The following is a 17,564-nucleotide window of genomic DNA, read 5'->3' on the forward strand; positions in this document are numbered from 1 at the left end:
GATTATGATAAATCAAACAAACCCGTCTTGATCACATGACTATGGAGAACATGTGTACTGATTTGCGTGAAATTTGGATAAAATCTGAAGGAGTAATATTAGAAAATGTGTTTTACATATGTCGGCCTCCTGGTGGCGCTATAAAGAGCAGATGTGAAAAATTCCAGGCAAATGTTTTTCCTTGGCCTCTAGGGAGTTGGCATACAAAGTTATCCACAGATCCATGCAGTTAGAGGTAAAAACACTTTTCGGCCAGTTATAGCGCCACCATGAGGCTGAGTTGAAAATGTTCATGTGTCATTTCTTCCTCGGCCTAGTGGGAATGTGCGTGCACAATTTCACGGAAATCACATGATGTGTTCATGATTTGCAGCATTTTGTTTGAAACTGAGCACTCCTGCGAAATTTGGAAGCCAATCTTAGCCAATCAGGATGGAGTCTGAGAAATCTGAAAGACCTGTTTCGTTGAATGGCTCTAGAGAGACTGTGTACCAATTTGTGTGATGTTTGGACAAAATCTGTAGGTGTACTGTCCAAAAACTTGTTTTGCACAAAGCGGCCTCCTGGTGGCGCTATAACAGGCCGTTCTGGAAAATGTGGGGCAGAGGTTCATCGTTGGCATCCAGGGAGTGTGTGTGCAAAGTTTGGCATCGACCGGGTTAACGGTGCCGGAGATTAGCTGGTAACAGACGGACGGAAGGACACACACACGGACACACGGACACACACACACACGGACGGAGTGCAAAACATACTCTCTCCCCATGCCTTCGGCCTGGTGGAGACAATAAATAAATGAGGGGCGCTCTTATCATCATACCGGTATATCACATTCCGTGGTACACACAAACACACAAAGCTGGGCATAGGACGGCCTATACCGCCCCTCAATAAACATAAAAGCTTGAAATATGGAGATACAAGGTTTCTGCACGACAGCCACGGGAAGCTAAAATACTCCAAACAGATGTTAACAGACTCCAACAGACGTTGACGGACTCCAACAGATGTTGATAGATGCCAACAAAATGCCAGTCGACACCAACAGACGCCAACAGACTTCAGATGCCAATAAATGCAAAACATAGGCCAACAGACTCCAACGGATGCCTGCAAACACTCTTGATCTGGTAAAAAACATGGACCAATGGAGAGAAGAAAAATAAAACATTGCATGGATGCACCTGGGACGCATGTACAGTATCCCAACGTCATTGGGGTTTCGGTCTCGCAACATCATACCCCTCACTCAGGTGACCCAGCCGGGGTGATCAAGTCCCGACTTATGCTACCCTCGATCAGTCCCGTTAAGGAAAGACCAGGGCCACATGATCCGCTGCTCGAGAACTGTGCACTGTAATTCAGCTTCATCTTATCTGCAATACATTACATCTTATCTACAATAAAGAAATTACTTTCAAAAAATATATCAAGAGATACCTTGTCAAGTACATAACTGTGATTTGTGTATTTGTTTAATATGACTGGACTTTGATTTTATATATTCAATATTTTATATTTGAGAATTCCTTTTCTGTATTCATTTTTAGTTTGTTTTATTGTTGTTGTTTTTTACTTTAATTTGTATGTTTAGTTGCATAGCTGTATTGTATTTGCTTTGAGAGAGAGAGAGAGAGAGAGAGAGAGAGAGAGAGAGCTCAGATGGACAAAACTAGACAGAGAGGAGGGCATAGAGAAAGAGAGCTGTGTGTGTGTGTGTGTGTGTGTGTGTGTGTGTGTGTGTGTGTGTGTGTGTGTGTGTGTGTGTGTGTGTGTGTGTGTGTGTGTGTGTGTGTGTGTGTGCTTGCATGTGCGTGCGTGCATGTGTGCATGGTGTAAATCAGATTATAGCGTGAATAAGCCCCATTCTGATTTAAGGCAGGTATAGGACCAGACACCCTCAGATTACACTCCCCACCCACCCAATTCACACACACACGCACACACACACGCGCGCGCATAGTGCGCACGCGCACACAACCACACATGCTCCAAAGCCACAGAGACAGGCCTAACAGTATTCCCGAGCCCTCTCCTATTGCAGTTTATTTTTTATATTGCAAAGAAGACACATTTCTTGACATGATGTTCTATTTCCTCAAAAAACTCTAAACACCAAATGCATAACATCATAATCATCATCTTCACAAACTCTAAAAACAATTCTTTACAAAAAAAAACCTGTCTAATCTCAGATCCGAATCAGACTTTGCCTTCAGACATCAAGACACAAAAAGCCATAGATTACCAACTATGAGAGTGTATGATGTGTGTATATTAGTCTCGTCCCTCTCAGTATCAGATTTGTATTTTTGCAATGTCCCGCCCCATATTTGAATACTGGGCCCTGGTTGGTTATAGCCTGGTTCCAGACGAATCTGGTTGGCTCGTCACCACTTCGGCCGTGAAGTCCTTCCACAAATCAGAGGGGCCAGACTTAACCTGCCTGGTGCTAGCCTCGGCCCCAGCCTTACACATCTGCGAAGAGAAAAGCCTGGTCACGACCTAAGGCAGAGAGTGTATCGGCGGAAGTGTCGGGCAGGAACATCCGTCAGATGTATTTCCCCTGGATACCATATTTTTTCGACCAATCGCAACAAATGTTTAATTCACGGAGAATGTAAACAGATTTGTAAAGCGTCAACGTAATTTCCTTGAGCGGTACTTCCGCCAAAATCACGCTACTTCCGCCGATACACTCCACAGCGTAGGTCTTGCCCAGCGTGGCCTGGGGCAATATGCATTGCAAACGCAGATGAAGGCTGGCTTTGTGACACTAGGTAATTATTGTAAGAAATACATCTATTCTGGCTCAGCATTCTGTCTCTGGACGGGTTTGGGCCAAAGATCCTAGTCAACATCATTGCAATTCGGTCAGATAACTCTCGAATAGAAAAGAGAACATGAATAGCTCGAGAACTATTTACTTTTATTAATAAAATGCAAGTACGAATATTACATTTGATCTTGGTGTTCAGGTTCTTCTATGCTGTACATTACTCCCTACTCAGCACATTAGAAAAAAACATTTAATTGCATACGCACACACACACACACACACACACACACACACACACACACACACACACACACACACACACACACACACACACACACACACACACACACACACACACACACTTATAACAACCTCTCCCCCTTCCTCTCTGTATTGTGGGGAAAGCATTCACAGAAAATATCCGATCGGCGAGCTTGTCGAGCGGCTATTTTCCGGCTATTTCGCACAATAGCTGGGAGGGACTCTGGTCCACCATAAAGGGTTGAAGTGGGAGGGGCTCTGGTCCACCATATAGGGTTGAAGTGGGAGGGACTCTGGTCCACCATATAGGGTTGAAGTGGGAGGGGCTCTGGTCCACCATATAGGGTTGAAGTGGGAGGGACTCTGGTCCACCATATAGGGTTGAAGTGGGAGGGGCTCTGGTCCACCATATAGGGTTGAAGTGGGAGGGGCTCTGGTCCACCATATAGGGTTGAAGTGGGAGGGACTCTGGTCCACCATATAGGGTTGAAGTGGGAGGGACTCTGGTCCACCATATAGGGTTGAAGTGGGAGGGACTCTGGTCCACCATATAGGGTTGAAGTGGGAGGGACTCTGGTCCACCATATAGGGTTGAAGTGGGAGGGACTCTGGTCCACCATATAGGGTTGAAGTGGGAGGGACTCTGGTCCACCATAAAGGGTTGAAGTGGGAGGGGCTCTGGTCCACCATATAGGGTTGAAGTGGGAGGGACTCTGGTCCACCATATAGGGTTGAAGTGGGAGGGGCTCTGGTCCACCATATAGGGTTGAAGTGGGAGGGACTCTGGTCCACCATATAGGGTTGAAGTGGGAGGGGCTCTGGTCCACCATATAGGGTTGAAGTGGGAGGGGCTCTGGTCCACCATATAGGGTTGAAGTGGGAGGGACTCTGGTCCACCATATAGGGTTGAAGTGGGAGGGACTCTGGTCCACCATATAGGGTTGAAGTGGGAGGGACTCTGGTCCACCATATAGGGTTGAAGTGGGAGGGACTCTGGTCCACCATTTAGGGTTGAAGTGGGAGGGACTCTGGTCCACCATTTAGGGTTGAAGTGGGAGGGGCTCTGGTCCACCATATAGGGTTGAAGTGGGAGGGACTCTGGTCCACCATTTAGGGTTGAAGTGGGAGGGACTCTGGTCCACCATATAGGGTTGAAGTGGGAGGGACTCTGGTCCACCATATAGGGTTGAAGTGGGAGGGACTCTGGTCCACCATATAGGGTTGAAGTGGGAGGAACTCTGGTCCACCATATAGGGTTGAAGTGGCTCAACATGCCGCGGCTTGGCGCGTTGCGTACAGCGGCCACATAGTGCTGCACACGCGTGTTAAACCTCTCGAGTGTAGTATCTGACTGAACTAGCTCCCATAGGATAGACACATCAATATGATCTGTAGCCACTATAGCCAGCCATGCAGCGTGGGGGGGAATACAAACCCTTGTGTGTCTTGTCCAGCCCTGGCAAGCCTCAGCCCTGATACGTGAACTTACAGTGGCTCCCAAATGGTGTGCATGAGCAGAGGTGGACAAAGCACTGTACCCCAGTTCAAAGCACTGGACCCCAGTTCAAAGCACTGTACCCCAGTTCAAAGCACTGTACCCCAGTTCAAAGCACTGTACCCCAGTTCAAAGCACTGTACCCCAGTTCAAAGCACTGGACCCCAGTTCAAAGCACTGTACCCCAGTTCAAAGCACTGTACCCCAGTTCAAAGCACTGGACCCCAGTTCAAAGCACTGGACCCCAGTTCAAAGCACTGTACCCCAGTTCAAAGGACTGTACCCCAGTTCAAAGCACTGTACCCCAGTTCAAAGCACTGGACCCCAGTTCAAAGCACTGTACCCCAGTTCAAAGCACTGTACCCCAGTTCAAAGCACTGTACCCCAGTTCAAAGCACTGTACCCCAGTTCAAAGCACTGTACCCCAGTTCAAAGCACTGGACCCCAGTTCAAAGCACTGGACCCCAGTTCAAAGCACTGGACCCCAGTTCAAAGCACTGTACCCCAGTTCAAAGCACTGTACCCCAGTTCAAAGCACTGTACCCCAGTTCAAAGCACTGGATCCCAGTTCAAAGCACTGTACCCCAGTTCAAAGCACTGGACCCCAGTTCAAAGCACTGTACCCCAGTTCAAAGTACTGTACCCCAGTTCAAAGCACTGTACCTGATTTTGCAGATCTGTTGTTTTCACTATATTTGAAATAGGGCTTAAGTGGTTTATTCATAACGTACATGTTCCCTTCCTAGAAATGTAGTGGAACAAAAAGTATATTTTATTGCAATAAGTACTGTACAAGTTACAACCAAGCAAAAGGTTATTCATTATTAGTGTATACTATATCAATATCAAAGTATTTCAAATTTATTAGAAAGTTTTGCACTTTTGGACAAAATATCAGTCAAAGCATTGGAAATAGTTGGTCTAGGACTCTTCAAAATGGGGACCGGTATCAGACCCAAAACTCTGGCATTGGTTGGACTCTAACAATGAATGCCAGTGCTTTGTATACATGAGCACAACACATGGCGCAGCCAGTCAGATATGAAGGAATCTGTGTGTAGAGTTTTTCCAGAAAAAGTATGACAAATCATTTGGAAAGTGTTTTTATAGTTTGGGGGAAATGGGTTTGTGGGGTGTATGTGTGAGATGTTTTAGTTAACCAGTTATAGTGTGTAAGTGACAATATTTCTGCTGTGACTGTTAGGACTTTTACAACATGTGCAAGGCACACGCACGCACAGACACACGCAGCACAGGCACGCACACACACACACGCACACACACACGTGTGCACACGCACATGCACGCGTGAGCGCATACACACACACACACACACACACAGAGAGACGACGATACATATATTGAGTCTGTACAAACTATTGCCGTGTAGAAACACAGAGAAGAGAAGAGAAGAGAAGAGAAGAGAAGAGAAGAGAAGAGAAGAGAAGAGAAGAGAAGGACAGCTGCAGAGCGAGATTTCCATACCTACAGTGCCCCCCCCAGGCCCCCCCCCCACACACACACACACACACACACACTCTCTCTCTCTTCTATCTCCTCTCATGTCTGTCTCAATTTTTGTCTTTCTCCTGCTGTCTCTCTCTCTCCTTCATCTCACTGTCTGTCTGTCTCGATCTTCCCTTATGTCCCTCCTTCCTCCCACATGATCTCTCTTTCACCCTCTCCCTCCAACCATTCCAGAGCACTCTATGAAGGTCAAGAGAAAAATCCATAAACTAGCGATTGCTCTCTCTCTCTCTCTCTCTCTCTCTCTCTCTCTCTCTCTCTCTCTCTCTCTCTCTCTCTCTCTCTCTCTCTCTCTCTCCCCCCTCCTCTAGACTAAACTACCCATCTCTTCGCTTCCTAAAACTCGTCTCACCCCTTTCTTTGTATTCTGTTTTCCTTCTCTCCTTTCCTTCCCTAACTCCCCCTCTCCACCCTGCCTCTCTCTTTAAATTATCTGTGTATCTTTCTGCTCCTCTCCTCTGCCCTCCCCTCGTCTTCTCATCTCCTTTCTTCTTTCTCCTGGTGTATTTTCTTCTCTCCTGTCTTCTCTCTCTCGCTCTCCTCCTCTCCTCTCCTGCTGAGTTCAGTGAAGTGGAACAGTTGAGTATTAGCTGTGAAATTAGCAGCAGTCCCTCGTTAAAGAGTTGGCAGGCAGCGAGGACACACACACACACACACACACACACACACACACACACACACACACACACACACACACACACACACACACACACACACACACACACACACACACACACACACACACACACACACACACACACACACACACACGCATGTGTGCGTGCGTGCTCGCAGACAGAGGAACACAAATACTGACAGGTACACACACACACACATGCGCACACGCACGCACGCACACACGCACGCGCACACATGCACACATGCACATGCACACTATGTGATAGGTTCTCTTAATGGCATAAAAGCCTGCACCACCTGGGAGAGACTAAATGACTTCATCCTCTCTGTCTGTCTGTCTGTCTGCCTGCCTCTCGTTTTCCTCTCTCTCTCTCTCTCTCCCTCCTCCCTGTCAATTTCACTCACATCCACCCCTTCTTGCTCTCCCCATGCCCCTCTATTTCACACCAGAACCGTTGCCGTTACAGAACCCCCCCCCCAACTCTCTCTATCTCTCACACACACACACACACACACACACACACACACACACACACACACACACACACACACACACACACACACACACACACACACACACACACACACACACACACACACAGTAAAGACAGCTCATTCTCCTCATTGGCTGATATCCAGGAACACAACAAGCAGAGAATGAGACCTCCTCCCCCGTCGACCAAAACACCAGCTCCTCTCCCGCCCGTTTCTCACTCTTCCCCATGCATCACCACTTCTCCCTCCCTCACGTCACCTCCTCCACTCTTCCTTCCGGCCAACTCCTCCTCGCCTCCCCAGCTCATCTTCTCCACTCCCCTCCCTCCCTCCCCCAATAGGCTCGATGCACATACGCCATTTTGGAAATAACTTTTCCCACCTCCGGGCCTCTTCCGACTTCCTTCACAGGCAGGCTCTGTTCCATTCTGGTCAAACAGAGTCAGGGTGCTGCTATTCAGGGGCGTTACTAGCGCTACGCAGACAACGCGACTGCGTTGGGGCCCAGAGGCAAGGGGGGCACCCGGCCGCCTACCCGTGTCGCCGGTAAAATAAAATTATAAATACATACAGAGATGCAATGACAGTTGAGTTGAACACAGTTTGGCGGAACCTGGTGGTGGTTGCTGCTAGCACACACAGCCACACACCATAGCCACACACGTGGCCCGTCTCCCAACAGCTCTGGTGGAGTGTAGGATAATAACGCGAAGGAAGTCAGAAGTGGCGAGTGTGCTCTCCCGAGTCCCGACAGACAGGTACGTTCACAAATCACAGCTACTGTGCCCCGCTGTTTATAAACCAAAACTCAGTTTGGGCTTGTTTTCACAGGCTGCAGCTGCTGCTGTGGTCACAATCGCGACAGGTGTCTTCATAACTGCTGTACAGTAGCCTACCAAGCTGTGCTGGTGATAAGCCAAAACACAGGTGTCGTCATAACTACTGTACAGTAGCCTACCAAGCTGTGCTGGTGATAAGCCAAAACACAGTCAGTTCGGGCTGTGTTTTCACCGGCGGCCTTGATCGCGCGGGGTGGGAGGGTGGTTACTGACATCTAGTTACGTCACTGCTGCTATTGTGCGTGTTGGCTCACTGGAAACACTCTGCTACACCAGTAGGTCTCAACGTGTCCTAGAGTGGGTGCAAAATGGCCCCGCATGGGCCAGGGTGTGTAACTGTACGCATGAGAATGTACAAATGGAACCCAATGGACCGGGACCATTTGGTTCTCTCATTTGTACACTCTCAGAGTTAATGGGGTCATTGAAATTAAAACGTTTGAGAACCACTGTACACTAAATGGAACATCGCTAACACCGGTATACACATGACAGACATGCTCACAACGTGTAGAGAGTTTGCCCATCTGCTCAAGCTTTCCCCACAACATGGATGGTGGTGTTTAAGCGAGGGCGAGTCTCCGGTTCGATTCTTTTATTTTGTTCATGTCCTGTCAAATAAAGGAAGAAAAACACACTATTGAAGAAGAAGCTGTACTATCAAATAAAGGAAGAAAAACATACTATTGAAGAAGAAGAAGAAGAAGAAGAAGAAGAAGAAGAAGAAGAAGAAGAAGAAGAAGAAGAAGAAGAAGAAGAAGAAGGAGAAGAAGAAGGCACAGCACACAGTTTGAGAACCAGCGATCCATCCTATTCCACTCTACGATATTGTAATAATGTATTATGTATTATATTACATTATATAATATTACAATGCATTATATCATATTTTATAAGATTATTTTTATTTTTTTTACTTTTTAAAAGGCATACGTTTACAATCCTTTTAGCGAAGTCATAACTCTGGGCCGGCCGTCGTTTCTCCTGGGAGATGAGAGGTTTGTTCTATCAGCCTAATGCAGAAGAGCAGCGCGTGTGACGTTTATAAGACGAGCTGAATACAGCTCTACAAACTCTCATTTAATACCTGATTTATGACACCGCCGCTGCTTTTAATAAAGACAGCAAGGACGGCCAAGAGGAGGAGAGGAGAGGAGGGCAGGAGAGGAGAGGAGGGCAGGAGAGGAGAGGAGAGGGCAGGCAAGGAGAGGAGAAGACAGGCAAGGAGAGGAGAGGAGAGGAGAGGAGAGGAGAGGAGAGGAGAGGAGAGGAGAGGAGAGGAGAGGAGAGGAGAGGAGAGGAGAGGAGAGGAGAGGAGAGGAGGGCAGGCAAGGAGAGGAGAGGAGAGGAGAGGAGAGGAGAGGAGAGGAGAGGAGAGGAGAGGAGAGGAGAGGAGAGGAGAGGAGAGGAGAGGAGAGGAGAGGAGAGGAGAGGGCAGGAGAGGAGGGCAGGAGAGGAGGGCAGGAGAGGAGAGGAGAGGGCAGGCAAGGAGAGGAGAGGAGAGGAGAGGAGAGGAGAGGAGAGGAGAGGGGAGAGGAGAGGAGAGGAGAGGAGAGGAGAGGAGAGGAGAGGAGAGGAGAGGAGAGGAGAGGAGAGGAGAGGAGAGGAGAGGAGAGGAGGGCAGGAGAGGAGAAGAGGAGAGACGGAGCGGAGAGGAGAGGAGGAGAGAAGGGCAGGAGAGGAGAGGAGAGGAGAGGAGGAGAGGAGAGGAGAGGAGAGGAGAGGAGAGGAGAGGAGAGGAGAGGAGAGGAGAGGAGAGGAGAGGAGAGGAGAGGAGAGGAGAGGAGAGGGCAGGCAAGGAGAGAGGAGAGGAGAGGAGAGGAGAGGAGAGGAGAGGAGAGGAGAGGAGAGGAGAGGAGAGGAGAGGAGAGGAGAGGAGAGGAGAGGAGAGGAGAGGAGAGGAGAGGAGAGGAGAGGAGGAGAGAAGGAGAGGAGGAGAGAAGGGCAGGAGAGGAGAAGAGGAGAAGAGGAGAGACGGAGCGGAGAGGAGAGGAGGAGAGGAGAGGAGAGGAGAGGAGAGGAGAGGAGAGGAGAGGAGAGGAGAGGAGAGGAGAGGAGAGGAGGAGAGAAGGGCAGGAGAGAAGGGCAGGAGAGGAGAGGAGAGTGCAAGGGAGGGGAAAGGAAGGTAAAGCAAAGTGAAGGTACGTAAGTGGAGGGGAGGGAAGGGGGCGAGTGAGAAGAGTAGGGGGAAAGGACCTCTGTGCGTGTGTGCATGGGCCTGCATCTGCGTGCGCATGGGCGCACATGCAAGGGGGTTGCAATTGTGTTACTGTGCCATTTGAAGTGTGTGATACAAAGTGAATATGTGCCTACACAGTAGATTGAGTGTGTAAATTGCCTTCATAATAGACATTAACTGGAGGGCCCGCTGCAAGTGACAACGCAAATGTCTGAGTCTGTTGGGCCCGACATACTGTACAACAAACAAAAACACATAACAAAACACTGTATGTGTCAAGTGACACAAATATGTGTCGAGTGCATAGAATGTTTGGTGGAAAAAACAAGAGAGACATGTGAAAAGGAGGGATGGGAAACAGAGGCTGAAGAGCGCTGAGAGAGTACATGCAGGTGTCAGGAGTGACTGAGGAAGACGCAGAGAACAGAGATGACTCGCTGTGGAGAATAACCGAAAGAAGAAGAGTTTGTTAACTAGTGTAAAATAGAGCTCAGAGGTGATTAAACCATGGAAAAGACAACACTTTATGCCATATCACGACACAACACCCAAAATCCTAGACGTTATCTAATCTCATGTCGTCTGCGTCTCTGTCGGTTGGAAACCTCATTATGTCCAAAACTGTTACGTTTCAGGATTACATTTCAAAAGTAGCAGATCAACAAGTTCAAAACGTGTCATTTAGAGCTTGTGGATCTGCCACTTTTGATGCTTTTTGTGTGATGCGGTAGTATGATCAAGTAGGGCATTAATTAACAGTTTAAGGGCCCCAGACGGAGATCACCGTCAAGTTCAAGTTCATGGTCAGTTGCCCAGGACGGAGATTGATAAACGGGACGGAGATTAATGATATCAAAACCGGTCGCATTGCTCCACAGCCTAGGAGCGCTTGTTGCCCAATCCTCGATGTTGCACAACAGTGACACGTCATCGAAAATGTTCCCTGCCTGTTTAGCCGACGAAAATCTTAAAACGTTCATAACTCGCGATCTAAATCATCCCATCTAATTATGAAAAAAGATCCTGTGTTAGACGGCGCTCCGCGGTCCAGTCGCTAGTCGCGATAGATTTATTCTGTTGTCGATCTACTCTAGAGTGGTGTGGCTATTGTTAGCTGCTACACAGACATTCACAACAACTTCCGGTGCCCCGGTAAAAGTGGTCCGGGCGCTATAAATGATGGGCAAATTTTATTAATGGATTAAATAGGTCCGGGCCCTCAAGGTGTTAACAAAAAAAAATAAAAACACAGAAAGTTAGAATATGGAGATAAGAGGTTTCTGCCCGGCAGCAACGATATAACAGAGATGATATAGACGACATATTGCAGCCCTATAATATGACCCTGTTTTGTTTTTAAGATGATTCTCAGCCGTACTTGACCAAATAACTGGGCCAGTATCCAGGTGTAACAGAAGAACATCCCATCGTATTGTCTCTGTCGGCTGGAAACATCATAACTCCAAAACTGTTACTTACTGTTACTTCAAAAGTAGCAGATCTACAAGCTCCAAACACGTCGCTTGCGGATGTGCTACTTTTGATGCTTGTGTGTGACGCTGTAGTATGATCAAATGGTTAATTTACCAGACGAATAATACAAAAAGGTTACACTATGGAGATAAGAGGTATCAGACGAGGGCAGAACATTTCCTTCAAATGCCATTGCCCTTCCCCATCATGGAAAGCACAGGATCAATCTCATCAGACCCAGACCATAAATCATCTCATTTAACGCCCGCTAATTTGGTCTTAGTGACCTGCTCAACTTGATATCTCATCTATAAATCGTGTTGAATGACGTTTTCATGGGACTGGCACCAAAACGGGAGAATACAAACTCACACCAAGTACCCGCATGGGTGTCATTTCAGGGGAGGAAAAAAAATACACAAGGACAGGAGTCTTCAAAGTTCTTCAGCCCAAGGACCCCCTATCTGAGAGAGATGAAGCAAGGACACCCACTACTTGTTTGACAGCACTATATCATCAGTGTATGTTGGATTCATGTTAACACATTTGTTGCTAATCAGTCATACTCATCCTATAAATAAACTATGCAGGGCGCTCATGACGAGTAGGCTCGTCTTAAGGCATTTTATATCGCTATAAGAAAGCCCCGCTTACTAAGGCCTCACCAGCACTGCATCTGTTTCTTCAAAGCTTCTCGGGAACTACAGCGCTGTCCGTGGTTTTGAACAAATCACCGATGTTTGGAGGTAATTTGTGATTATCTGGTTATCGTGATTGGAACATTGCCGTTTTCTAGAGCAAGGACTGGCCTATTTTAACTTGCTAGCATTAAAGCTAATAATGTAGCATCCAAGATGGAACCCGAAACCGGACCCGCATCATACTAGAAAAGATTCTGATCCGGTGGCATGCAAGCACCACCACTTTCGTCCACCAGGTGGCACTCAATGTGGTAATGTGTATTTTCAGACATTTACATGACTCTTTAAATAACCGTTCTGCGATTTCTGACTAAAGTTCCCTGTAGAATATATGGATCATGATAGGGTACAAGTGGTTCTTGAAAAGAAAATCTATCACAAAAAGATTGGCCGGCCCTCCTGTAGTAACTCTGAGGACCCCTAGTGGTCCCGGACCCCTTGCACTATTGGGTGGAAACTGAACATATACAGTTAGCCACAACGACAAAATACTCTTCAAAAGAGACTTTCAATTTTTTTTATTTAAAAAAAAAAAAAGCGCTACAATTATTTCTCTCATTATTATTATTATTATCTATTCCTTTTCATGTATAGTTCCGTCAGCATCCCCCTCTTAGGCCGCTCACCTCTCCTGACTGTATTTCTTATTTTATTTTTCAATGTTTACTGTATTTATATATATATATATATATATATATTTATATATTTTTTTGTTCTTAAGGAATGACCTATGTGCATTTGTTTGTTAGACTGTATAGCTACAACCTTCGCTTATGCTAGTCCCAAAATTACTACTAGCTCTGTGGGAGCTCCGATGGCTCTCTTTTCGTTCTCCCCTTGGGTTTTGTGAAGCCCACCGAACCTGTGTTCGTTTAGCTGCTAGCTTTGTCCTGCGGCCTGGGACTAGGTCCCAGGGATTGTCCAGTTCTAGATGCCTTTTGTATCTGGTGTTTATTTTCTATTTTTTCCAGTTTTGTTTGTTCAATCCCCCCTACTTCGAGGGGTTATTACTGTAATGTTTTCGGCAACAGCAACTTCATGTCCTTACTTTATTGTTTTCTATGAAGATTTTTATGATTTTGACACGTAAATACCTCTCTTGCAGCTCAGCTGTGTTGCTACTTTTGCAACTATGTTTCTATGCATATGACTATATCTTAGCCTATCCTGTGATTATCAATGTTCTTTTGATGCTTCTCACCTCTCCAACCACAATCATATGTTCTATCAGACCTTATTCAAATGCGGTCCTCCCCATGTGTGCCCCACCTACATCCCAATCATCTCTACGGAGGCTCTCTATTTTGAATATCCTCAATTTAACACGACTAAATTATGGGTTTAATTAAGGTATTGAGCTATAACGTCAAGGGTCTACATAACCCAGTCAAAAGGAAGAAGATCCTAAACCAGTTAAAACAATATAAATGCCAGATAGCACTTCTACAGGAAACACACTTGTCAGACATTGAGCATGAAAAATTAAAAAAATCATGGGCAGACAAAGTGTTTTTCTCATCACATAAATCGGGAAAGAAAAGAGGGGTGGCAATTCTTATACATAGACAGGTCAATTTTAAGTTAGATTCACTTCATAAAGATTCAGAGGGAAGATACATTTTACTAAATGGCACAATTGATGGCATACAAATTTCACTTATGAATGTTTATGCCCCCAATGAAGATGACCCTGATTTTATCAGAACAATATTTAATGTGATGTTGCAATATAGCTCTGGCATCCTACTGAAAGGTGGCGACTACAATTGTGTGATGTCACAGTTTAAAGATAAACAGCCTATACCCAAAACCCCTCCCTCTAGAATGAGCAAAATGCTGAAACATCTATCTACGGAGACAGGAATAGTAGACATTTGGAGAAGTAAATTTCCTGGAGCTAAAGACTTCACTTTTTTTTCCAATAGACATCTCTCGTATTCTAGATTAGATTACTTTTTCACTCCCAAATCAGAAATACATAGGATAGTCGATACAACCATATTTCCAATCACCATTTCGGATCATGCACCTATCTCGGTAGACTGGGATATAGGACGTAGACCTACGACAAGACAGTGGAGGCTAAATGCCTCCCTTCTGAATGATAATGACTTCATTACATTAGTAAATTCCGAGTTAAAAAAATACCTTGAAACGAACATGTCAGATGACACATCGCCTCTTATTCTATGGGATTGTGCTAAGGCTTACTTAAGGGGCTGTATTATCTCGTATGCTAGTGCGAGGAAGAAGAGGAGAGAGGCAAAACGACAGGAATTAGAGGATAAAATAAGAGATCTTGAACGACAGCATAAAAGAACACCCAACTTGAATTTATTAAATGCGCTTAAACAAACAAGAAGAGACCTTAATAACCACCTTTCTGAAAAAATCGAGGGAAACCTTCGATTCACTAATCAAAAGTACTATGAGTTTGGAAACAGAGCTAGTAGACTACTGGCTCTGAGACTCAAAAAACAACAATCTTCTAATATAGTACAGAAATTGAAGTCAGATAGTTTAACACTTACAAAGCCAGACGAGATCTCAAAGTCATTTGCGGAATTTTATAAAACATTATATAAAAATACAGACACATGCACAGACAATGAAGAACTGAAACATTTTTTGGAGAACATAAAATTAACGGAGTTATCAGAAACTGCTTCAAAAGAATTAGACCGTCCAATTACTGCAGAGGAAGTGCTACAAGTAATCTCCACACTAAAAAACAATAAGAGTCCAGGACCGGATGGATACATTAATGAGTTCTATAAAACTTTTAGGGCAACCGTCTCTCCTTTATTATTAAAAGCCTATCATCACGCACTAAAGTGCGGCAATATGGCTCCTTCGTGGAGAGAAGCGACAATAATTGTAATACACAAAGAGGGCAAGGACCCTACTAAGTGCCAGTCTTACAGACCCATCTCATTATTGAATACGGATATGCGCATATTAACAGCCATTCTGGCCAGAAGAGTAAACAAAATTATCATCAACATCATCCACCCCGACCAGACTGGGTTTATTACAGGAAGATATTACGGAGACAATATACGCAGACTACTGAACATAATGACTCACCCGATGGTGAAGGAACAGGAAGTGATGTTGTTATCTCTAGATGCGCAGAAAGCGTTTGATAGAGTTTCTTGGCAATACTTACTTCAAACGTTAAAGAAATTCAAATTCGGCCCCAACTTCATAAAGTGGATACAAACTCTATACTCTGGCCCACAAGCGGCGGTCAAGGTCAACGGCTTCCTCTCTGATAGATTCACATTGGAACGTGGCTGCAGGCAAGGATGCTCGCTATCACCCCTACTGTTTGCAATCAGTATTGAGCCGCTCGCGCAGTTGATTAGAGATGACAACAATATAAAGGGATTAACAATCGATGGAGAACAGCACAAACTATCATTATACGCTGATGATGTGCTACTGTATCTGTTAGAACCGGCAACAACAATCCCATATTTAAAATCGATCATCTCCGAATATGGGTATTACTCAGGCTACAAAATAAATGTGGACAAAACAATGGCTATGGACATAAGCGGTAAAATACCACAAACAGTTAAAATTCAGAGTGGGTTTAGATGGCCTGAAGAGGGTATTAAATACCTAGGGATTTTTATTCCCCCATCTTTAGACAAATTATATGAGACCAATTACGAAAAATTAATTCAGACTATTAGTGAAGACTTAAACCGATGGTCGGCACTTCCCCTTTCTCTATTGGGTCGAATTGAGAGTATACGTATGAATGTTCTTCCCAGGCTGCTCTATCCATTTCAGATGCTACCTGTAGATATTCCTAAGATTATATTCGACAAATTGGACAGACTTATTTCTAAATTCATATGGCAAGGGAAGCGACCGAGAGTGAGGCTAAAAACATTACAGCTATCTAAGGAGGATGGAGGACTGAAGCTCCCAAATCTGAGACACTATTTTTGGGCGGCACAGCTGAAACCGTTAACAATCTGGCTTCAGGAAACTGAGGATACTAGATGGTTAAATATTGAAAAAAGCCTTTGTTCGCAACCCCTTCATGTTGTGCCCTTCCTAGATACCCCACTGAAAGAGATCCAAATGAGTGAGTGGACTAGAGTCACTTTAAAAATATGGAGAAAAATAAAAACTTCCTTTGGATTACCTAAACAGATCTCCTCGCTAACACATATTGGCTACATGAAGGAGTTCATGCCAGCTCGATTGGATGTAGGATTCAGGAATTGGACAGAATTCGGCCTAACTAGCATACACCAATTAGTTAATAAGGAAGGTCTTAAATCATTCGAACAAATACAGACTGAATTCGGGCTCCCAAGGACAAACTTTTTCAGATATCTGCAACTGAGAGACTTTCTAACAAAACATAAGGACTGGGAGAGAGCCATGAAACCCACTCCTATCGAGGAGTTGTTGCTCAAATTTGAATTTGGTGATGGCAAGGTAATCAAAGAATTCTACCAAGTCTTCTTGGACCTTTGCCCGAATAATACACTGTATATAAAAGAGAAATGGGAGGCTGAATTAGGTATAGAAGTAACGACGGATACGTGGCAGGAGGTATGTAGTGAAGCGCACCTGGTAACCAACTCGAATACATGGAGAGAATTTAAATGGAAAGTAATATCTAGATTTTTCAGGACTCCTCAAATAGTGGCCAAAATGGGTCCAAATCACTCGAATAGATGCTGGAGGGACTGTGGAGCACATATTGGGAATCATGCTCATATATTCTGGACATGCCCCAAATTGAGACCATTCTGGAGAGAGGTATCTGAAGCATTAACAGAAGTTTTTGGTCAAAACATTCCAGAGGATCCCATAGTAATGTTGTTAGGAATGTTGCCGGAAGGTCTGGAGGGTAGAGCCAAAATATATTTATTGCATGTGCTGCTTACGGCGGCCATCAAATGCATTACAATTAAATGGCTAAAACCAGCCCCGCCGACATACAATATGTGGGTGGAAAAAGTATGGGACATTTACCAGATGGAACAAATTACTTATGCCCTGAGGCTTCAACCAAACATATTTATTAAAAGATGGAGTCCTGTACTGCCTCTACTAATGAGGTAGCAGGTTTCGGAATCTCGAGTAACGACTCACTGAATACACTTCTCCCCAGACCTTCTGATGTGCTCATACTATTTCCTCTGTC

The 17,564-nt window shown here is 45.3% G+C and overlaps 1 protein-coding gene across 1 annotated transcript in view; it reads right to left on the bottom strand.

Moving 5' to 3' along the window:
- npas3 (neuronal PAS domain protein 3) overlaps positions 1–17,564 on the bottom strand; it is a gene marked incomplete at its 5' end in the record, with an annotated part of 405,035 nt that overhangs the window by 238,651 nt on the left and 148,820 nt on the right. The window lies entirely within an intron of this gene.

Source organism: Electrona antarctica (assembly GCF_951216825.1).
Source record: "Electrona antarctica genome assembly, chromosome: 18".
In the NCBI taxonomy this organism is placed as follows: Eukaryota; Metazoa; Chordata; class Actinopteri; order Myctophiformes; family Myctophidae; genus Electrona; species Electrona antarctica.